This window comes from Callithrix jacchus, chromosome 2 (assembly GCF_049354715.1).
Source record: "Callithrix jacchus isolate 240 chromosome 2, calJac240_pri, whole genome shotgun sequence".
Classification (NCBI taxonomy): Eukaryota; Metazoa; Chordata; class Mammalia; order Primates; family Cebidae; genus Callithrix; species Callithrix jacchus.
This window is the reverse complement of record NC_133503.1, coordinates 22,326,804-22,347,782: the sequence shown is the minus strand read 5'-3', so window position 1 is coordinate 22,347,782 and position 20,979 is coordinate 22,326,804. Positions and strand designations below refer to the sequence as shown.

General features: G+C 41.1%; 2 long non-coding RNA genes across 45 annotated transcripts in view; one reads left to right on the top strand and one right to left on the bottom strand.

The window, feature by feature from the left end:
* The window catches only part of LOC103788949 (uncharacterized), a 196,391-nt gene that overhangs the window by 71,888 nt on the left and 103,524 nt on the right, over window positions 1–20,979 (bottom strand). For 43 of the 44 annotated variants that reach the window (XR_013532452.1, XR_013532474.1, XR_013532475.1 and 40 more), the window contains one exon: window positions 1–14,939. This exon is cut by the window's left edge. This is a non-coding gene — a long non-coding RNA (uncharacterized LOC103788949). The other variant, XR_013532441.1, reaches the window with a different exon arrangement.
* Window positions 6,422–10,660, top strand: LOC144581542 (uncharacterized). Its single transcript, XR_013532432.1, has 3 exons — window positions 6,422–6,528; window positions 8,990–9,056; window positions 10,532–10,660. It is a non-coding gene; the product is annotated as an uncharacterized LOC144581542 (long non-coding RNA).

The window sequence follows — 20,979 nt, the reverse complement described above, 5'->3', positions numbered from 1 at the left end:
ACAGGAACACTCATACTTGGCTCCTGGGAGTGACAATTGCAACAGCTGCTCTGGAAAACAAACTGGCATTATCATAAAAGAAAAGGATATGCATATCTTATTACCTAGCAATTCAATTTCTGGGCATGTTCTCTAGGGAAATTGTTGCTATTGTTGTGCACATGCTAGACCCATATTTCCAACAGACAGCTGGATATGACGTCTGCAGGACCACTTGTAAACCCACACTCACCATGAGCAGAACTGAATACATCTATTATCTCTCATGGTTTCAGAAATTCAGGAAGTGCTCAGCTGGATGGTTCTTCCCTGGGGTCTATTAATGAGTGTGGTGCTGAAACAGTGAGAGGGGCTGCATGTATTTGGTCTGTTCAAGGCATTCTCTCTCTCTCCCTGCAGCCCCCCTCTCCAAATGTGGTCACAGGGCCTCCCTTTGTGGCCTTTCCATGGGTGGAAAGTTTGGGCTTCCTTACAGCATGGTAGCCTCTGGACTGTCAGTCTGTTTACCTGGTGACTGAAGGTTCAAGGGTGAAATTACTCCAGACAGCAAGACAGAAGCAAAGTCACTTCCTGTGACTTTCCATCAGAAGTCATGTAATATCACTTCCACCATATTCTCTTGGTTATGATTAGCCCTCTCAGAACCAAGAGAAGTAGAACCTGCTTTATGATGTGGTGGGAAAGAAGATCCTGTTGTAGTTATCTGTGGACAATACAATTTGCCACACCATCAATCAGATCCTCCTCCCCGCTTCTTTTCTGTGACTGGTACCACATCCTGACATTTTACTTCCACAGCTGTTCTCCGTTTTTCATTCTCATAACTCTCTCTTTAAGACTAGGTTTAAACAACTTTCAATATGGGTTAGTGGTGATGTTAGCTGATTCTCACTCCAATTTATCTTCTTTCCTCTTCACTGCTACCTAGTCTTTCTTCCTAAAGCAACTCCTGATCCTTTACACATCCGAAGAGGGGAAGACATATAGCAGGGGCTCTTTAAAGATTGGGTTTTCCTGAAAATCTTTGAGGACTCTCCTATATCTGTTTGGTTAGGGACAAAGTCCTTGGTCTGAGATTGAAAAATGTCTATAATATTCATTCATTTGTTCAATAAATATTTATTGAGCATCCACTCTGTGCTAGACATTGTGCTAGGAACTAGGGATAAAACAGAGACCAAGATGAACAAGCTTCCTGCCTTTGCAGAGCTTCTGTGTAGTGGGGCAAAGGGAAACATTCACTTGTTCAATCAAAAATATTTAATGTGTTGCAAATACAACTGTCCATTCTAGGTGGGAAGACTTCAATCGATATAACATTAATATGTCCACATTGTGCCTTATTGAACACGACAAATTTAATTTCCTGCTTCTCTTTCTCTTGAAATATACACTCCAAATAAACTAGACTGTGAATTTATTCCCTTTTTGTTTGCAGAAAGTTTCCATTTCTACATTTTAATTTATGTTGGCTTCTTTGTCTGAAAGTCTCCTTGTTCCTCCCCAATCTTCAAAATCTATCTCAAATCCTGTATACTGTAAGAAATGTTTCACTCTGCTCTCCAATTGAGTGTGGATTCTTCCTCCTTTGTATCTTCACAGTGTGCAGTCTGCATCTTTCTCAGGATACTACTTATGTTCTACTTTGTGTGATAGACAATATATGTGAGTCTTGGCTTCACTACTAGGCCACTAAGCCCTTAAGGGAAAGAACTGCTCCCTATTCATCTTTATTGGTCTTTGTTATTCATACTTACTTATGGTGCATACTCAATATTTATTCAATTAGTGGAAAGCCTGGGAACAAACTTGAGAAAATACCAACATATTCCTCTGTTTTAAAACAGGGAATATTATCAGAGTTGTTTGTTTGTAAGTTCTTAAAAATCCTACTCAGTTTGGCTTCAGCAGAAAAATAGAATATATTGGTGACACAATTAAGAAGCCCCTAGGTGGTTCAATGTCGTTGGGAATTTCTTCTTTCTCTCCGTTGGTGCTGCTTGCCACTGTGTTGCTTGTTCCTAGACAGGGTCTCAGGTGGCCCACCAGGCTTCTATAGCAACCTTTTACTTTTTGCTAAGGTTCAGGATCAAATGTCATTGTCTCAGCTGAGGTCTCATACATAACCCTGTACCAATCACTGTGGCCCAGGAATGTGGCCCTCTATACTTACAAGTACTCCCTAGAGGAGACAGAGGAAAGGTGAATTGTCAAGTAGTGCTGTGAGAAAAGCAACCTGATGGGCATGTGAAGGGTGGACTGAGGGCAATGCCAGACAAAACAGGAAAGTCTAAAACGGCATTCCGACTCTGAGATGGGGACCTCAGTTCACCCTTTTCAGGAAAGATCAGCCAAAGCAAAGGAACAGGAAGCATCCTATCAGACCTAAGATGCAAGTTCATGAGCAGCCTTTGGGCAGGACTTAACCCTCAGGCCCACAGGCAGTGAGGAAATCATTGGATTGGCAATAGAACAGGAGTCAGGAAACTTGAATTTTCTCCTTAGCTCTGTGACTTCTCTCTACATGACCTTGAGCAATTCACGTAACCTTTCTGAACTTCAGTTTCCTCATTTCTAAAATAAGTCAGGAGGGCTGCATGGTCACTGACTTCCTTTTCCATCTTCCTTTTCCATTCTGCACTGGTATTTCTGATCTGAGTATAACTGATGCTTCCTTCATAACCGCTCTGGAATTTACTTCTCCCTGTCTAGTGACTGAGGTCTACACAGAGTCATTAAGATTATGACCTCTTTTGCTTACCAGCTGTGGGATTGTGAGCAAATTACCTAATCTCTCTTTGCCTCAGTTTCTTTATCTATAAAATGGGGATAATAATAGTCCCTAGCTGTTTGGGTGGTTGTGTGGATTAAACTAAATGCATATATGCAAAGTGCTTAGGACAGTGTGAGGCAAATTTTAAATGAATATATGCAAAGTGCTTAGGACAGTGTGAGGCAAATTTTAAATGAATATATGCAAAGTGCTTAGGACAGTGTGAGGCAAATTTTAAGTGCCACATAACTGTTGGGTACTATCAGAATTATTTGCTGTGTTAATTTATGGCTTCTCTTAGGATAAGAGGCTGTTGAATCCAGGACATGGAAAGATGGACAGTATTTGAAAGATACATTTCTTTGGCCATGTAAATAATTCAGAAATGGACACAATGATAGTCTGCTTTTGGCTTGAAGAAGGAAAGCAGTGCATTGTGGGTGTGGTAGGCATATTTTTTCAGAACTTTAAATTAAACTATATAATTTTGTAAGTCTGATTACATTTATCAGGCAAGCAGAAATGACCATTTGAAATAAAACCTGCCTGCCCTCCATTCTTGCCATAATTATGGATAGATTTCATTTGCCTGAATCCATAGTCCTGTCCCTTCAACAAACATTGTAACCACTGAAGAAAAAACATCACTCTTGTTAGCCCAGAAGCAGTTATACTGTGCCCTCGCTCCCTGAAAACTGCTTTCTACATGCTGCAGGGACAGCACAGTACTTAGGGACACACACACACACACACACACACACACGCACTTTTTTGTTATTGTTCCAAAGGCTGAAGTTTCACCAGTTTCAGACTCCTCCAACAAATTCCAAATGAGTCATTTCCCAAAATCTTCCTTGTCAGTCCTGCCTCTTAGTGCCAACACTCCCCGTGCAGAAGATAAAATCAAACAAGAAGCCATGAAATTGATGTGCCCTGCTGGCTTCTAGAAACAACCTCATTTCATTTGCTAGAGTTACTGGGAATTGCTTCCACAGCCTAGGTACTCATGGTAGGACCCTTCTCCTTACTCTTGAGGCTAAGTTCAAAGGAGGCGTGAGCTAACTTGGCTCTGAATGCAAAAGGCTTCAGTCAGAAATAGCAACTCACACCTGTGTTTCTCTTTCCCAAGGGCTTTCATTTCTATTACTATATCTGTTTTTCACAACAACCCTGTGGGTAGATATGATTATTATTGCCATTTTATAAAATAGGTAACTGAGGTTCAGAGAAGAAAAATGATTTAACTAAAGGCAAAACAAATCCATGTCTCAGCAAGGCCAGAGACCTATGTCTCTATGACATCTGCCTCAATGATTTTTCCCAGAAACAACAAATAGGATTTTCCTCTTATGCCATTTCTCAGGCACATAGGACAAGATCAAGAGCTGCACATTCCAATGGAAATATGTTTGTGAGTCTCAAATGTAATTGGACATTTTGTATCTCAAATGTAATTGTATATTTTGTCTATTGGTGGTTGTGGCTGGCCAAAGGTCTAGCATTGAAGAAGATTCTAAGGTCACGCATAGGGCTGTGATTGTCTCATATACTATGGGATAAGAAAGCATGTGCACCAGGCATCTGCCCCACACTGTATCATGATATCTAGACTCTTTAACCTTCTTGTAGCTCAGCAATCTATTGATCATTATGTCATAGAAGCATAAGAAGTATATATTTTCATTGCAAGCAAGCTCAAATACACTTAAGCCAAAAAAAGGAGAAGGTATTACATAAGAGCATGGAGGTGTCTCTTGAAACCCAGTGACAGGAAGTGCTGACAGTCCTCTCCATGGACTGAAACCAAGAAATGAAATGTCATCAGAAACCCAGGCAGAATCTTTCTGTCACTTAACTTCTGTCTTCTAACTCTTCTGTCCCCCCATCTACCCCAAACCCTTTCCTTGATTTTCTTTCTTTCTCTCTCCTCTAACTCCCTCCAGAGCCACATGTTCATTTGTATCTGCATCTCTCTGAACATTCACTTCATCCTTCTGTCTCTCTAGACTTGTTTTCTCTCTTTTTCCAGGCACATGGGACAAGATGAAGAGCTGCACATTGTGATGGATATACATTTGTGAGTCTCAAATGTAATTATACATTTTGTATCTAGTAGCCACATTTAAAAGAAGCCAAATAAAGAAAAATTAATATTAGAAATATATTTTAATTTGTATATTTATAATATCATTTAACATGTAATTTAATACAAAAATTTAATGAGATAGCATTCTAAATTTTTTCTTTATATTAAGTCTTTGAAGTCCAATGTGTAGTTTACACTTAGAATATATTTCAATTTGGATTGGTCACATTTCAGATGGCCAGTGTTTAATGGCTACCAAACCAGACAGCACAGTTCTAGAGTTCAATTTCTTTTTCTCTAGCAGCCAGCAGGGAAAGGATTGGCATCTCCGAATCTCTGTGTCAAGCTTTCAGGACAGAATCTGATTGGCTCACATTGAGTCATTTGTTCATACCTCATCCAATCAGCCTTGGCCAGTGTCTTAGTCTATTTTGTGCTAGGACAGAATACCTGAGACTGGGTAATTTATAAAGAATAGAGATTAATTTCTTATAGTTCTGAAGGCTGGGAAGTCCAAGGTCAAGGGGCTCCAACCTGGTGACGGCCTCCTTGCTGCATCATTTCATGGCAGAAGGTGAAAGGGAAGAGAGACAAAGAAAGAGAAGACATAGGCAAAGCTCACACTATCAGGATCCCACTCCCACAATAACAACATTATTCCATTCATGAGGCAGAGCCTCATGACCTAATCACTTCTTGCTGATCCCCACTTCCAACACTGTTGCACTGGAGATTAAGTTTCCAACACACAAATTTTAGGGGACATGTTTGCACCATAGCCACCTGGAAGGCAAAGCTCCCCTTTTATAGACATGGCAGCCAAAGAACAGGGCAGTTCTCAGAAACAAAGATGGAGGACTTGCCTGAGCCTAAAAGATGCATTACAATGTTTGCAAAGGACTTGTTAGGAAGAACCATCTAGTGTCATCCTGAATTCTCTGGAAGATTCCAGAGGTTCTCCATAATCTTGCATTTGGGGGAATATAAAACAGGTTTCATAAGGCAAGAGCAACCCAAGAAGAATAGTGTGCTGCCACGTAGAAAAGATAAATCAAGCATGCATTTCTAATTCAACAGAGACCCAGAGCTGCCCTTAGAGACAATACTATACAGTATAAACTCAGCGGTGGATCAGAAGTTTGAGGTGGAGACTTACTTCCACAAGTTCAAGACTCATCTCCTAGAATGAAGTTTATCCAGGAAGTATAATCCCATGCTACTTGGGAATCTGCCCTGGCCCTCTGGCCTGCCTGGGCCTCAGAGGGGGATCATTTTTTTATGCCAATCGCCAACACCAAGAGCTCTCCTTTATACAGACACTTTTCAGTTACACAAACAATTTTGTGGGAATATCCAGTAATCTCTAATTTTGTTTATGGAAGCTCTTCAATATAAAGAAGGCTTAAGTCCTTAATGAGAGCAGAGGAAAGAGCTATCTCTCTTCCTCAGGACACCAGGGCTTCAAAAGGAGTGTTATGCCACTCACTTAGTGAGTCATAACCTTTATGAGGTGACTGGGTTGACTGTCACAGCTCCTCACCAAACACTTGCTCTTAGACCTTAGGTAATGTGAGTGACAGAGAAAGATGGCTGCATGGAAGATGGCTGCATGGAAGATGGATGCATGGCAGCGACTCTGAGAACAGCTAATGCCAGGAAGGGTGGAAAGGTGAGAAGGTAAAATTCCTGGGAGCCCATGTCTTCGGTTGGGGCAGAGCCACTGGTCAATATTTCTCATTCTCAAAGTGTAGAGCAAGGATCACAGTTTTCCATGGCCTGGAAGATAGGATCTAGCCCCCGCCTACCTCTCTGCCCTCATCTTGCAGTTTGCTTTATTCCAAAACTGGTCTCCTTTCTTTTTTCTTTTTCTTTTTTTTTTTCTTTTGTTTTTTGAGATGGAGTCTTGCACTATTTCCCAGGCTGTAGTGCAGTGGCACAATCTTGGCTTACTACAACCTCTGCCTCTGGGGTTCAAGTGATTCTCCTGCCTCGGCCTCAAGAGTAGCTGGGATTGCAGGTACTGACAACCATGCCCAGCTAAGTTTTTCGTATTTTTAGTAGAGACGAGGTTTCACCATGTTGGCCAGGCTGGTCTCAAACTCCTGACCTTGTGATCCACCCACCTCAGCCTTCCCAAGTGCTGGGATTACAGGCATGAGCCACTGCACTTGGTCCCTAAAACTGGTCTCCTTTCTATTCCTTGCTCATGACAGTCCTTCAGAATCTTTCCCTCTTCCCCAGCTCTTTGCATGACTTGCCTATTCTTGTAGTTCAAGAATCAACTCAAGTGTCCTTTTTTCATTTAGGTCTTCCTTGACCCAGTCTCTCAGCTCCATGCATAAAGAAGTATCTTACACCTTCCTTCAGGTCATCCTTCACACATCGTGGGGGGTGAGAAGTGTATTATTTCTACCTGTCTTGTCAAGAGCCCTGCTTTCACTCTCATCCCAACCTAAAGGTTGTGTCCTGCCAGAGACTCTGAGGCAAGTTAGAGGGAACTTAAGCTCCTCCAACTTGATGGCTCAGTTTGCTCTTCTGACTATTCATTGAACAATGATGCATTAGGGGTATGAGTTGATGAGCTCAGTAAGGGCAAGAACCATGTGATTCTTCTTCATTGCTTTTCACTGGCATCTAGCATAGCACCTGCCACAGAGACAGCCCACAACGAACTTAACCAAATGAGTGAGCACTGACATGAGTGCCGGGCAATGTGTGAAATGCCAAGTGTGGCAAATGTGCATAGAACTATATGACGCTCAAAGTCAAGGGGGAAGGCAAAACTGAGAAATTTAGCATGAGAACATAAGCTAAATGTCCAAGGTTCTCTGGGCTTCGTAGTAAAGGTAAAATTTGAGCTACACAATGTTTTATTTCTTCTGCACCCCCTGGATAAGTCTGATACCTCTCGTGTCAATTATCTGTAAGTAAAATAGTTTCTTTTTCGTGATATATAGTAGAGAATAGTAGGTTGTGTTTTAATCCATAGTTTTCTTAATAATTGTGCAAAATGAAGCAAGTCTTTCCGGGCCTCACCTTCCTGCGCTTGTGCCAACTTCACAGGGCTGTCCAGAGAATTAGATCCATTACTACACATAAAAAGCCTAGCTTGTGACATAGTAAGCACTCTAACAGTATTATTACCATGTAGTTTTAACACCTTCTAGACACTGTATCTAGCCTTCTTTTCAATGCGCATTGGGGAAAAAAGTGCCTTTTTAAAAATGTATTTTACTAATAGCTAATGCAAAAAGGAGTATCAGTTCCAGGCTCTGTCCAAGTTAATACAAATCCCAGGTTAGTGGAGTCTGAACTTAATTGGCTTTTTCTCCTTGTGACATTATAATTTAGAATGTAAGTATTTTTTCCCTAGATGGGAGAAGAGTTTCACTGTTACATCAGAGAACAATATCCTCATGGCTGCGGAAATTTTTTGAAAAAAAAATTGTATTATAATAAAATGGGCAAGGCAAGATCTTTTGTTATGTGAAGGTTTAACTTCAGTAGAGAAACCTCAGATGGGTAGATTATTGTCCATGCCTCAGAGAGACTTTGAACCCCAGGAAATGAGGGGAGGGTCAGTGGGGTTTGTTAATAATGCGTCATTAGCTAGTCAATTTCTGTACTTTCTGGCTACAGAAACTACACACCCTGGCTTGCCCATGACAGTCCCAGTTAGTGCCCATCATTGTTGTTTAATTAATAGTAACACTTTCTTGCATTCTCAAAACTGTCCCAGTTTGGGTGACAAATTAGATTGTCACCTACTCGTGGCTCTTCCTTTCTCCCCAGCAGAGAACTCAAGACCCAACCTGGAGTAATAATGATGAAAATTATATTTGCACAGCCCTTGATATATACTGGGCACGGTGTTAAATATTCATCATGCATTATTTCATTTATTCTTCCCAACAAGGCTGAGATAAGCCTTCTAGTAGACATGGGCACAGAAAAGATTTCACCCTACCCCTCAACCATATTCAACATAAGAAATGCTATACATGCTAAGTTAAATAATTAAAATCCTCATGCATTTTGAAAAATAGCTTTTTTCCTGATGTGTCATTACAAAATTCAGAACTCATGCATCCAAGCTGAACTTTTCACATTTTCCTTCTCTTTCTTGCCAGGACCTGAAGCACGTACTTGATCCGCCTGTGTTCACTGATCTAGAACAGCTCACAATAACCCAGCAAGGTGAGTGTGACTGCATCCACTTTACAGATAAGAAGCCTGAGGTTTAGAGGAATCATCTCACTGTCACACGCTAGTTCCTCGGTTTTAAAACGTGATGCTTAGTCCCCCTCACATTTTAACATTTCTGGAATAGAGAATCTCACAACAGAAGAACATTTTTTGGTGTAGTATGTCTCTCCTGGCCCATTTTTATGACTTTAATAATGTATCCGATACCTGACAGCTCCTTAGGCTAAAGGACACATATGAACAGCAAAACTGACATTCAAACCTGCTCAACCTGACTTCTTATCTTTAACCACTGTGCCACGCTGCCTTGAATCAATCTTTATTAAATGTCATTTTAAATAAAGAGAAAAATGTTTAGCAAAACTTAAATGTTGTTTTGGTAAACATAGTGTATAAACACTGTTCATAGTGCCCTAAACACTATGCATAGTGATGAAAAGAATACCTACCTCTATGGTTTTCAGCCTTTCAGCTTCTTTCTAATATTCTGTAGGACTGACAAGGGTGGGAGCTTGGGGGTGAGGATGGTGGGTGGGAAGGTAACAGCACCAAAAGCATAAGGAGAGGGAAGTAGAAAAAGCAAGGCATTGGGGCAAGGGTCCCCAAATTAACTTTTCTGATCTCACTTTGCAGGGAACAGACATTGCATTGTAACTCCTAGCAGGCTAGGTCTTACCTGACTTTGACTGTGCTTAACTATTCTGAGCTTCAGTTTCATCATCTGTAAAATGGATGTAATTAGAGTTGTAGATATGACAACTTGAATCAGGCTGGGGATTTTTCCTGTCCTTCCTCTAGAGCATTAGAAGAGGTATTACAAGAAAGGCACTTAGAACAGACCCTGGCACACAAAAGTCCTTAAGAAGTGTTACCCATCATTATCTGTCATCTCTTCAATCTCATTTGAGGCCATCACCCCTTCCCTCCATCATCTGCCAACACACAATCCCCAGCCATGTTAGTTTTCCTTCAGTTACTCCAACAAACCAAGAGCCCTTTACCTCTTCAGAGTCCTCACACGTGTTGTTCCTTCCTCCTGGCATGGTCTTCCAGAATTCCATCTTTGAAGAGCCAATTCATGCTCATGCTGAAGCCTTAGCTACATTATCATCTCTTTAGAGAAGTTTTCCTGGATCCTCTCCAAATACAATCTCACTCTGCCTTTCTATTGTGTATCTTTGCTTACTCCCTTCCTATCCTTCATCGGAATCTAAAATGGTTTCATTCATTCATTAGTACAGGTACTTATCACCCGTTGCCACCACACCAGGAATATACACAGTCCTGGTATTCTTGAGTCCCTGTACCTAATGTGTGCAATGCCTGGCACGATAGATGCTCAACAATTTGTTGAATTGCATTTCCCAAAAGTAATAAATGAAAGCCTCAGAATCTAAACCCAGGTCAGTTTATAGCCAGAGGGAAAGGGAAATGGTTTGTTTTATAAATGGTTTTCTCTCCCATAGGAACTTCCTTCCATCAAGAGCCTATGACTCAGCATTCTGTTCCAGGTGCCTCTCGTGTTTATCTCCTACTGCACGTGCTTCATAGTAGGATTAGGTTTTCATGCTCATGTATTTGATGATTTGGGTTCATCTCTGACACTCTTGGGAATAGGCACCTTCCCATGGACCTCTGCTTGAAAGTAGTGAAAGGTGCCTCACAAAGCTCTCATTACCTGTGCCGTTTGGGGAGCTGCAGCTTTATTGAAGGTACCACCACATTGCTTCCTGAATCGAACATTTTCTAACCAGATGCCAGTGGGATTTAGGGAACTCAAATCAGGTTGGGGATTTTTCCTGTCCTTGGCAGGGACAGAGTGCAGGGTTATCGACTTCCTTGTGTATTAGAGTCACCTCCAGGTTTCAGTTAAAAATGCACATTCCCAGCATCACACCCCATGAGAGTCTAAGTCAATATTTTTATTACAGTGATATTTATCCAGAGGACCTTTTATAGCTTCCCATACGCTTGGTGCTAGGACAGGCAGCTTCATATACATTATTTGGTTTAATCTAACTAACAATTCTATGATATATGCAGTCCATATATCCCTCTTCATAGATAAATAAACTGGATATAAGAAAAGTTAAATACTTTTTCCAAGGATTTGCAACTCATGAGTGGGGCTCCAAAGTCTTGCTACTCTAAATGTGGTCTGTGGACCCACAGGTTTGGTATCCCCTGGAAGGTTGTTAGAAATGTAGACTCTTGGGCTGGGCACAGTGGTTCACAACTGTAATCTCAGCACTTTAGGAGGCTGAGGCAGGTGGATCACTTGAGGTCAGGAGTTCGAGGCCAGCCTGGCCAACATGGTAAAATCCCATCTCTACTAAAAATAAAAAATAAAAAAAATTAGGTGGGTGTAGTGGTGCACTCCTGTAATCCCAGCTCCTCGAGAGGCTGAGGCATGAGAGGCAAGAGAATCTCTTGAACCTGGGAGGTAGAGGCTGCAGTGAGCTGAGATTGGGCCACTATACTCCAGCCTGAGCAACAGAGTGGGACTCTGTCTCAAAAAAAGAAAAAAGAAAAGAAAAGAAATGCAGGCTCTTGGGCCCCACCTCAGATCTTGTGAATCTGAATCTGCATTTTAACAAGATACTCAACTAACTGATATGCACATTCAACTTTGAGAATCCTATGCTAGTGTACCTGACTCAAAGCTGGGGTTTTTTTCTCTCCTCTCTTGTCCAGTGGTTTTCAAACATGAGTTCCCATAAGAATCACCTGAGATTCATATTAAACAGATAATTACTTATCCAGGCTCCACTATCAGACGCTGTGATTTAGTAGTTCGGGGTGGAGGCCCAAGAATCTTTTAACACAGCCCAGATGGTTCTAATGTGAGTGGCCTAGGATCACACTTAGAGAAACACAAGATAGGAAATGCATTAGCCTCACTTTTCCTGTCTAATGGAATAAAATAGGATATTTTTTATATGAGCTGCTCGCTTATAAAGACTCTGCTTTTAGTGGCCAGGTGCTCACGCCTGTAATCCCAGCACTTTGGGAGGCCGAGGTGGGTATACTTGAGGTCAGGAGTTCAAGACCAGCCTGGCCAACATGGTGAAGCCCCATCTCTACTAAAAATACAAAAATTAGCCAAGCGTGGTGGTGTGTGCCTATAATTCCAGCTACTCTGGAAGCTGAGGCAGGAGAATTGCTTGAACCCTGGAGGCGAAGGTTGCAGTGAGCCAAGGTCATGCCACTCCACTCTAACCTGAGCAACAGAGTGAGACTCTTGAAGGCAGGAGACTCACTTGAACCCAGGAGGCAGAGGTTGCAGTGAGCTAAGATCACGCCACTGCACTCCAGCCTGGGTGACAGAGCGAGACTCCATCTCAACAACAACAACAAAACTCTACTTTTAAGATCAGTTCCCATATTTGTAATGAGGAGAGGAGAGAAAACAGACCCTTCTAAATCTTAAAACATGGAAATGGGACAGGCATAGTGCCTGTAATCTCAGCTACTCAGGAGGCTGAGGCAGGAGGATCACTTGAAGCCAGGAGGTTGAAGCTGGGCAACATAGTGGTACCTTGTCTCTAAAAAAAAAAGGTGTTTAAAAAAAATAGCTGAACGTAGTGGTGGATACTGTTGTTCCCAGCTACTCAGGAGGCAGATGTAGGAGGATCACTGGAGGCCAGGAGATTGAGGCTGCAGTGAGCTATGACTGCACCACTGCACTCCAGCCTGGGCAATGCAGGGAGACCCTGTCTCTAAAAGAAGTTAAAACAAAGATTAGCTGAGCATAGTGGTGCATACCTGCAGTCCTAGCTACTTGGGAGGCTGAGGTGGGAGTATCACTTGAGCTCAAGCATTTGAGACTGAGTGAGCTGTGATTATGCCACTGCATTCCAGCCTGGGTGACAGAGCCAAACCCTGTCTCCAAAAAATTAAAAATAATATTAATAATAAAACAAAAAAGAAAATCGGAGGTGGAGGAACTTTAAAGATAACTTGTCCATAATCATGTGGCTCATTGGTGGCAAAGCTAAAGCAGAATCCAAGACTGCTGATTCTTTCCATTAAACACCAATCACCAAAATACAGCTCAGTAGCAGCAGCAGAAGCACAAGTAGCAATTATATAGCTCTACATGTAAGTGCTTTTACATATTAATTTAAATCTCACAACAGCCCACAAGGTAGATACTATTATTCTTTTTACGCTAATGAGGAAACTGAGGCACAGAGCGGGTAAGTCAACTTCTTAGCAAGTGAGTGTTAGACTCAGGATTCAAACCCGGGCTGCCTAGCTTTGGTGTTCAGATTCTTAAGGTACTTAGTAAGCAAGGAATAAATGAATGGATGAATGAATGAGTGGATGAATAAAATATCAAATGCAAACTGTTCTGGAACACCCTATCAGGTTTTTTAAATTAATTAATTATTTTTTTAAAATCCATTTTAGGTTTTGGGGTACATGTGAAGAACATGCAAGATTGTTGCATAGGTACACACATTTCTCTCCATGCTTTCTCTCCCCAACTCCCCACTGTCCCTTCCCTATTTCCCCCCAACAGATCCCAGTGTGTTGTACTCCCCTCCCTGTGTCCCTGTGTTCCCATTGTTCAATGCCCACCTATGAGTGAGAACATGAGGTGTTTGATTTTCTGCTCTTGTGTCAGTTTGCTGAGAAGGATGGTTTCCAGGTTCATCCATGTCCCTACGAAGGACACGAACTCATCGTTTTTGATGGCTGCATAATATTCCATGGTGTATATGTGCCACATTTTCCCTGCCCAGTCTATCATCAATGGGCATTTTGGTTGATTCCAGGTCTTTGCTATTGTAAACTGTGCTGCAATGAACATTCGTGGGCTTATGTCCTTATAGTAGAACGATTTATAGTCCTTTGGATATATACCCAGTAATGGGATTGCTGGGTCAAATGGAATTTCTATTTCTAGGTCCTTGAGGAATCGCCACACTGTCTTTCACAATGGTTGAACTAATTTACACTCCCACCAACAGTGTAAAAGTGTTCCTATTTCTCCACATCCTCTCCAGCATCTGTTGTCTCCAGATCACCTATCAGGTTTTATCCTTCTCTTTGTCTCAAAACAAATGGGTTGAAGTGGAAATGCATCACACCTCTGTTAGCATCTGTTCAAAGGGCATAGGAGCTGGAGGCAGACATACCTGAATTCAAACCCAGCTTTTCTGCTCATCAGCTGTATAACTTTGGAAGAGTCACCAAAAAATCTACATAAACCTTAGTTTTCTAATATGTAAAACAGATGCAAGGATAGTGGCCATCTCTTAGGAGTGTTGTAATGAAAATAAGCCAATGTCATTAAAACGCATGATTATTTTTAAAACTGCCACATATTTTTGGGGCCATGTTTGGTTTTCAAATAAGCTTGATGTTGTCTTAATAGTTGTAAAGCCTCCTGAGGGCAAGGCACTGTTCCAGGATCCCCCACTGACTGTGTTAATGAGCCCTTACTCACTGATAGGGATCAGCCTCTGTCACTGGTGCTGTGTTTACATACCAAGAGATGGAATAAACACTTCTTCAAGGCATAGTTTCTTTGACCCGTCTCTAACCCAGTTTCTCCTTTTACAGAGAGAATGCAGGAATGAACAGAGAAACTTCTATGAATAGCAGAAGAAGAACTTTGTTTTAGAGAAAAGTTACCTTGAAAAATAATTGAACAAGGCATCAATAGCAGACTTCCCTCACCCTGGTTTGTGACCTCAGGCAAATTGCTTTGTTCCTCTGGGTGTGTATTTCTCTTCCTGTAGAATGACCAAGACAGTTGCTCTGGTCTCCAAGGGCTCTGGCCTGTATTAACATTCTAATTCTTTGAGTCCTCATTCAATGATGCTCAATTTCCCACTCGCCCCTCTTCAGCTTCACTGTGGAACACTAATGGAGAAGAACAAGGCTCTTATCAAAAGAGAAGTGTATAAAAATTATTAAGTCTTATAATATCTATAAAACCATTAGAGCTACTACATATTGAAGACCTATTGTATGTTACCCACTGTGTTCACACTTGTACACATAAACTTTTCAACAATCTTAGGTGGTAGATCTTACTGCTCTGATGTTACAGATAAACTCAGAGCTTAAACTCAGAGCATTTAAGATACATGCCCAAGATCCATAGCTAGTAAATGGCATGGGTGGGATTCAAATCCAGTTTTTTGTGTGTGTGATCCAGGGTAGATTATTGGTTTAAAAAGTAAAAGCAAAATGGTAAATGATTTGTATAATATACTACAGTTTAGCCAAGAAAACTGAGGTGGTAAGTACAACTCATATAACCACTTGAAACATTGTATATCTATATCTATGCAATAGAAAAACTGTAAAAATGTTAAGTGGTTACTTATAGTGGGAGTGAGGAAATTGAGTGGAGATGGCAGAGACTCCTTTTAACATATCTTGTTTTTAAAAGTACTCCCTAAATATCCAAAGTAAAATGAATCAGAAATTTGTAACCAGTGATTGGTATAACCACACAGTGAAGAACTTCTCAGAGTACTTTAAAGTGCTTCAGCTCTGCTTTAAAGCACTGTTATGTGGCTGCACATTCCTACTAAGATACAGCCTAAGACAAAAAAAAGAACAGGAAAAAACAAATTATTTATAATAATTATACTAATGGTGGTAGTGTTCGTATTGTTAGCTTGAGATGGTTATGGGTGTAGTGTGAGATAAATCAAATGAACAATTTTGAGGGTGTATTTGAAAACCAGGAATTTCAACATGGGAAAAAGGAAATACATATAGAAGATAGATGATGGTAGGTAAAAATCCTGTAATTCTGAATTTCAACAACAACGACCTTTATGGTGCACATCAGGACAGGAAAGGCCTAGCAACAGCAATCCAGAAGCACTAAGCACTCCTCGTGCCTAGATTGCTATCTCTAAATACCACTTCTCACTAAGAGAAGTCCAGGCTCCTTGGCAAAGTGACTCATTACATGTCTGGGGCAAGTAATGTGCAAAGTGACCCTGGAGAATTTGTCATATCTGAAAGCAAGGAAGCTATCAAACATTACTGAGATTCTGTCAAATGAACTCAGAAGCCAATATGAACAGACTCCTATTGGCCAAAAATGAGATAATTTGAGAATGGACAACTTACAAATGATATCCAGTATGTTTAAATCCATTATATTGAAAAACATTCATAGTTACCCTTAGAAGTTGCTGCAGAACCAGCACATTATTTAGAAAACTGGCACAAAAAAATGTAAAGAGTACAGAATTAAATATGAATCATGTTTTTCTATGAGAATTATGCCCTAGCATAACCAAATCATTGATGAGGGAAGTCGCTGATGATGTATGGAACTATTCTGGCTAATTAACAAAAAAAGGCAGCACATAGAATTAGTCTATCACCATTTTGCAGTTCCTAATGAATTAATGCATCTAAGCAATGACCAATGACTGCTCACATTTCAGAGACAGACAATCAAACACAGTGTGCCTTCTGCTAGATAAAGAGAGCAGCACCCTGATGAAGTAGTCTTGCCAGAAGAAATTGATTGTGAATTTAATCAAAATTCAACATCCAACCACTGATTGACAGAAAACACAGGGTACCAGAAATCTATTAAATGTCACCACAAAGATGTCGTCAGCAAGACCAAGATGTGGGAAACTCTACAGGACAACCCACCCAGTTTCTTCTGTAAGATACTGGTGAGGAAAATTATTTAACGGGAGAAATGAGACAGAACCTGTAGATTACAAGGGACCTAAGAGATGCAATAATCAATTACAATGTATGGGCCTTGTGTGGACCCTGATTCAAATGAACAAACAAAATTAAATAACAACAACTGTTTATAAGACAGTTAGGGAAAAGTGAACAAACATCTATTAATTTTTTGATGATATCAAATAACCATATCATAATATATGAACATTATAATTTCAAATCTGTTTGTAATCATTAATGTTTTTAAATGTGATAATCCATGACTGCTTTTTTTAAAGAGCTCCTATCTTTTAGAAAATAAAACTAAAATATTTACCTATGAAGTTATATGCTGTCTAGGATTTGCTTCATAGTAATGCAGGGGAGAGAGGTTGGGAAAACAGATGAAATAAGACTGGTCATGAGCTGATAATTGTTGGAGCTGATGCTAAGATTCACCTTTTACTAGTTTACTTATAGATAAATTTGAAATTTTCTCCAATAAAAAGGGTAAAAGCAAAATTCTCACAAGGCCACTAATGGAGAATTCTAGATGCATGGCCCTTGTTTCTGTGGCCACCTTGGGACAACATAGGCTGAGTAAAGAAACTCTGGTCTCCTCTCCTCCATCCTGTTCACAGCCCATTGATCTCCAGAGCCATGGTTTCTCTCCTCCCTGGGGGTATGAGCATTGCAAAATGAGAAGCCTGAGAGCAAGTGCCAACATTATACTCTCAGCTGCAGAAATCAATATTCCTCTTCAGAGCCTGAGGTGGGAGAAGGCGCCTGGCACCTGGCCTGAACTCCAGCTCCAAGGGTATAAAGCAAGTTATGTTCGCCTCACTTCCTTTGCCTTTCCTTACGAGTGCTACAGATTGCCTTTCAGAGCTCGGATCCCTGCAGGTTAAACTCATCACCGAAGGATGGAGTCTATTTTGCCTCCCCTTGAATCTGGGGTGGTTCCATGATTTGTTTTGATCACTAGAATACTACAGAAATGACATTGTGCAACTCCTGAGGCTGTGCCTTAAAAGACCTGTAACTTCTGCCTCTGCCTTGGCCACTTGCAGAGTTTCTTTTAGGCATCTCATCTAGCAGACATGCCGTGAGGAAGCCCAAACAGCTATGTGGAGGAGCTCACATAAAAGAGAAACAAGGCCCTTGGTTGAACAACCAGTGTCTAAGTGCTTCACCCAGCACCATGAGAAAAAGAACCTCCCATTTAATCCATATGACCTTGAGAAATTTATTATTGTTTTTGTACACTAAGTTTTGGAGTGGTTTGTTAGCAACCATAGGTCAGCAAAAAAAAAACACAAAAAAATAGAGGTTCAAAAAAATACATGGAGAATCACTAAATAGTCTGTTGTTCTCTGAGTCTTATTCAGTCTATAGTCCACATGTGGAACTTCTACATAATGTTAGAGCCCTGGAAGATCATGGTCATAAAATGTGGAAGTCTTCAAGGAAGGACTGGAAAAAGTATTCAGTCAAAAGCCCAGAACTGAAGAGATCCCACCCACTGGGAAAACAATGTAAGGCAAGGAAAGCAGACTGACTGTCATTCTGATGTTCTATGGGGAGCCCTGGGACACAGTAAAACCACACCTTGATCTCCTAGGACTCTCTACAGGCCCCTGCCAGCCTATCCCTGATACCTTTGAGATATGAGGTCTCTCCCATGAGGGAGCAGTCATCCCCAGGTAGGAATTATTTGCTTAAACTCTGGAATTAGCTGATCAGGGTTCAAATCTCAGTTTTGCCACCAGCATTTAAGGGAATATTGAGGCTGAGCACGGTGGTTCATGCCTATAATCCCAGCACTTTGGGAGGCCGAGGTGGACAGATTACCTGAGGTCGGGAGTTTGAGATCAGCCTGACCAACAAGGAGAAACTCCGTCTCTATTAAAAATACAAAAGTTTTATTGCATGGTGGCACACACCTGTCATTCCAGCTACTTGGGAGACTGAAGCAGGAGAATTGCTTGAACCTGGGAGGCGGAGGTTGCAGTGTGTCGAGATTGTGCTATTGCGCTCCAACCTGGGCAACAAGAGTGAAACTCCATCTCAAAAAAAAAAAAAAAATAGACAACATTGCACCTTCTTATTCAGAATTTTACCGAGGATGGATCACCATTGAGAAAATCAGTTCAGTATTAGCATCACTGCTGGTGGTATTTCCTTCATTCTCTCAGCACACTGAGAGAATGGCATCCGTCTGCAACTGGAGCTGCTGCATGCAAGGTGGTTTTACATAATGAGTACACACATTGATTATGTTGCTTTTAGAATAGTGAGGTCTGAACATTTCCATATCTAAATATACATTACTTTATTCTAAATTATTTTTCTTTTGCATTTTCTTTATAATAAAGATAGATATTATACATATATTTTAAGTACATGCTAAATGGATTATATTTTATTTAAATTTCATTTCACATTAAAGAGAGTTAAAAAATATCTATCATGAAAGGGTACTTTAAATCGAATGGGGTTGGGAATACTGTTGTATTGGAAGCTCAGCTGCATGGCTGTGAGTTACTCATCCTCTCAAATTCTACATCTGTACAAACAGATATAGCATCAGTGCCTGCCTCATAGAGTTGCTGTGAGGATCAAAGGATAGCACTGGGCTCCTGAATGTAACTATCATGATTATCACAATGATTACTCTAACTAATAATACCAGCATTATCTTCACAGCTTTGTCTAACTGAAACTTGACCTCAGCTCAGTAAACAAGGACCTTTGTGACCTGACCCCACTCACATGACACCACTGGGGACCCTGTGATCCAACCACACTTAACAGCTTTCAATCACCTGGGCAATGTGTGCAGTTTTAAGTCCCTGGACTGTGTCACGCTGTTCTCTCTGCTTAGAAGGCTCTTTTGTGTGGCCCCCACCCCTCCTTCCAATCTTCCTTCAATACTCAAACCAGCTAGCACCTCTTCTAGGAAATCTTCTCCACCCACCAATCTGATATCACCGCCCTCCTTGGTCCTCCCAGGGCACACAGTGCTTCCTGCACGTCTCATAGCTATATTGTAATTATTAGTTGATATACCCACCTCCCATGTTAGACTGTGAATTCCCTGACAGCAGAGAGGATATTGTTTGTATCTTTACATTCTGGCACAGCAGTTGGTGCTCAATAAAATGTTTGTTGATTGCTTGAATGAAGTGAGAGTGAGTGAGTGAGTGAGTGAGTGAGTGAGTGAGTGAATGCTACCATCTCCCTAGGAACGCACTTAAGAGCTAGGAAGTAGCAGGACCTGGCCTGAAATTCAGGTCTTTAAACATCCAGCCCAGTTGCTTTCCTGTAGTAATGTGGCTTACTACAGTGGTCTGCCCTGATCAATATTGCAGAAGAAACTCTTTTCTTCCTGGAAAGTCTGACCGCCAATTTCAGAATTCCCAGATGTCTTGGGCAAAATATTACCTTTGAAACAATGAGGAGTAGTATACCAATGTAAAAAATGTGAGCGTCTGGAACATGGCAAAGGCTCTCAGGAGTTGTACATCGACTGGTTTATAATACACAGGTAGAGCATCTCTGGCCCAAAAGTTGGATATCAAAATGCTCCAAAATTCAAAACTTTTTGAGCATCGACATGATGTTCAAAGGAATATTTCAGATTTTGGATTTGGGGATCAAGGATGCTCAGTCAGTAAGTATAATTGAAATACAGTTGATCTTGAAACAACACAGGTTTTGAACTGCACGGGTCCACTTATACAAGGATTTTTTTTAACCAAACGCAGATTGAGAATATAGTATCTTGGAATTCACTCTTTCTGGGGGTTGCCTGACGGGCCAAGAGTCAAGCTGTCAGGTGACTGGGAAACAGCAACCAACCAGCTCCTTAGTGAAGAGGTGTGCAGTCTCAGGTCCCAATTTTGGGACAACTGGCAGAGTGGGACTTGTGCATACTGGCTTCCTCAGGTCCAGATGTTTCTGTTAAATGTTCATATTCCAGTGTGCCCAGCACCCATTTTATATTCCCACCTCAGTTCCTACATGGGGAAGTAGACAGAGCATGGGACTAGGAGTGCAAGGACCCAGTTCTAGACCTGGTTCTGCTATTAGCCATCTGTAGGACACAGTTTTCCCATTGGCAAAATGATTGCACTCAAATGTATGCCAAGGTTGCTTCTAACCCTTAGTATTCTCTGACCTTGATACTCAAAGCAATGTCCTCAGACCAGTAACATCAACATCACTTGGGACCTTGTTAGAAATGCGA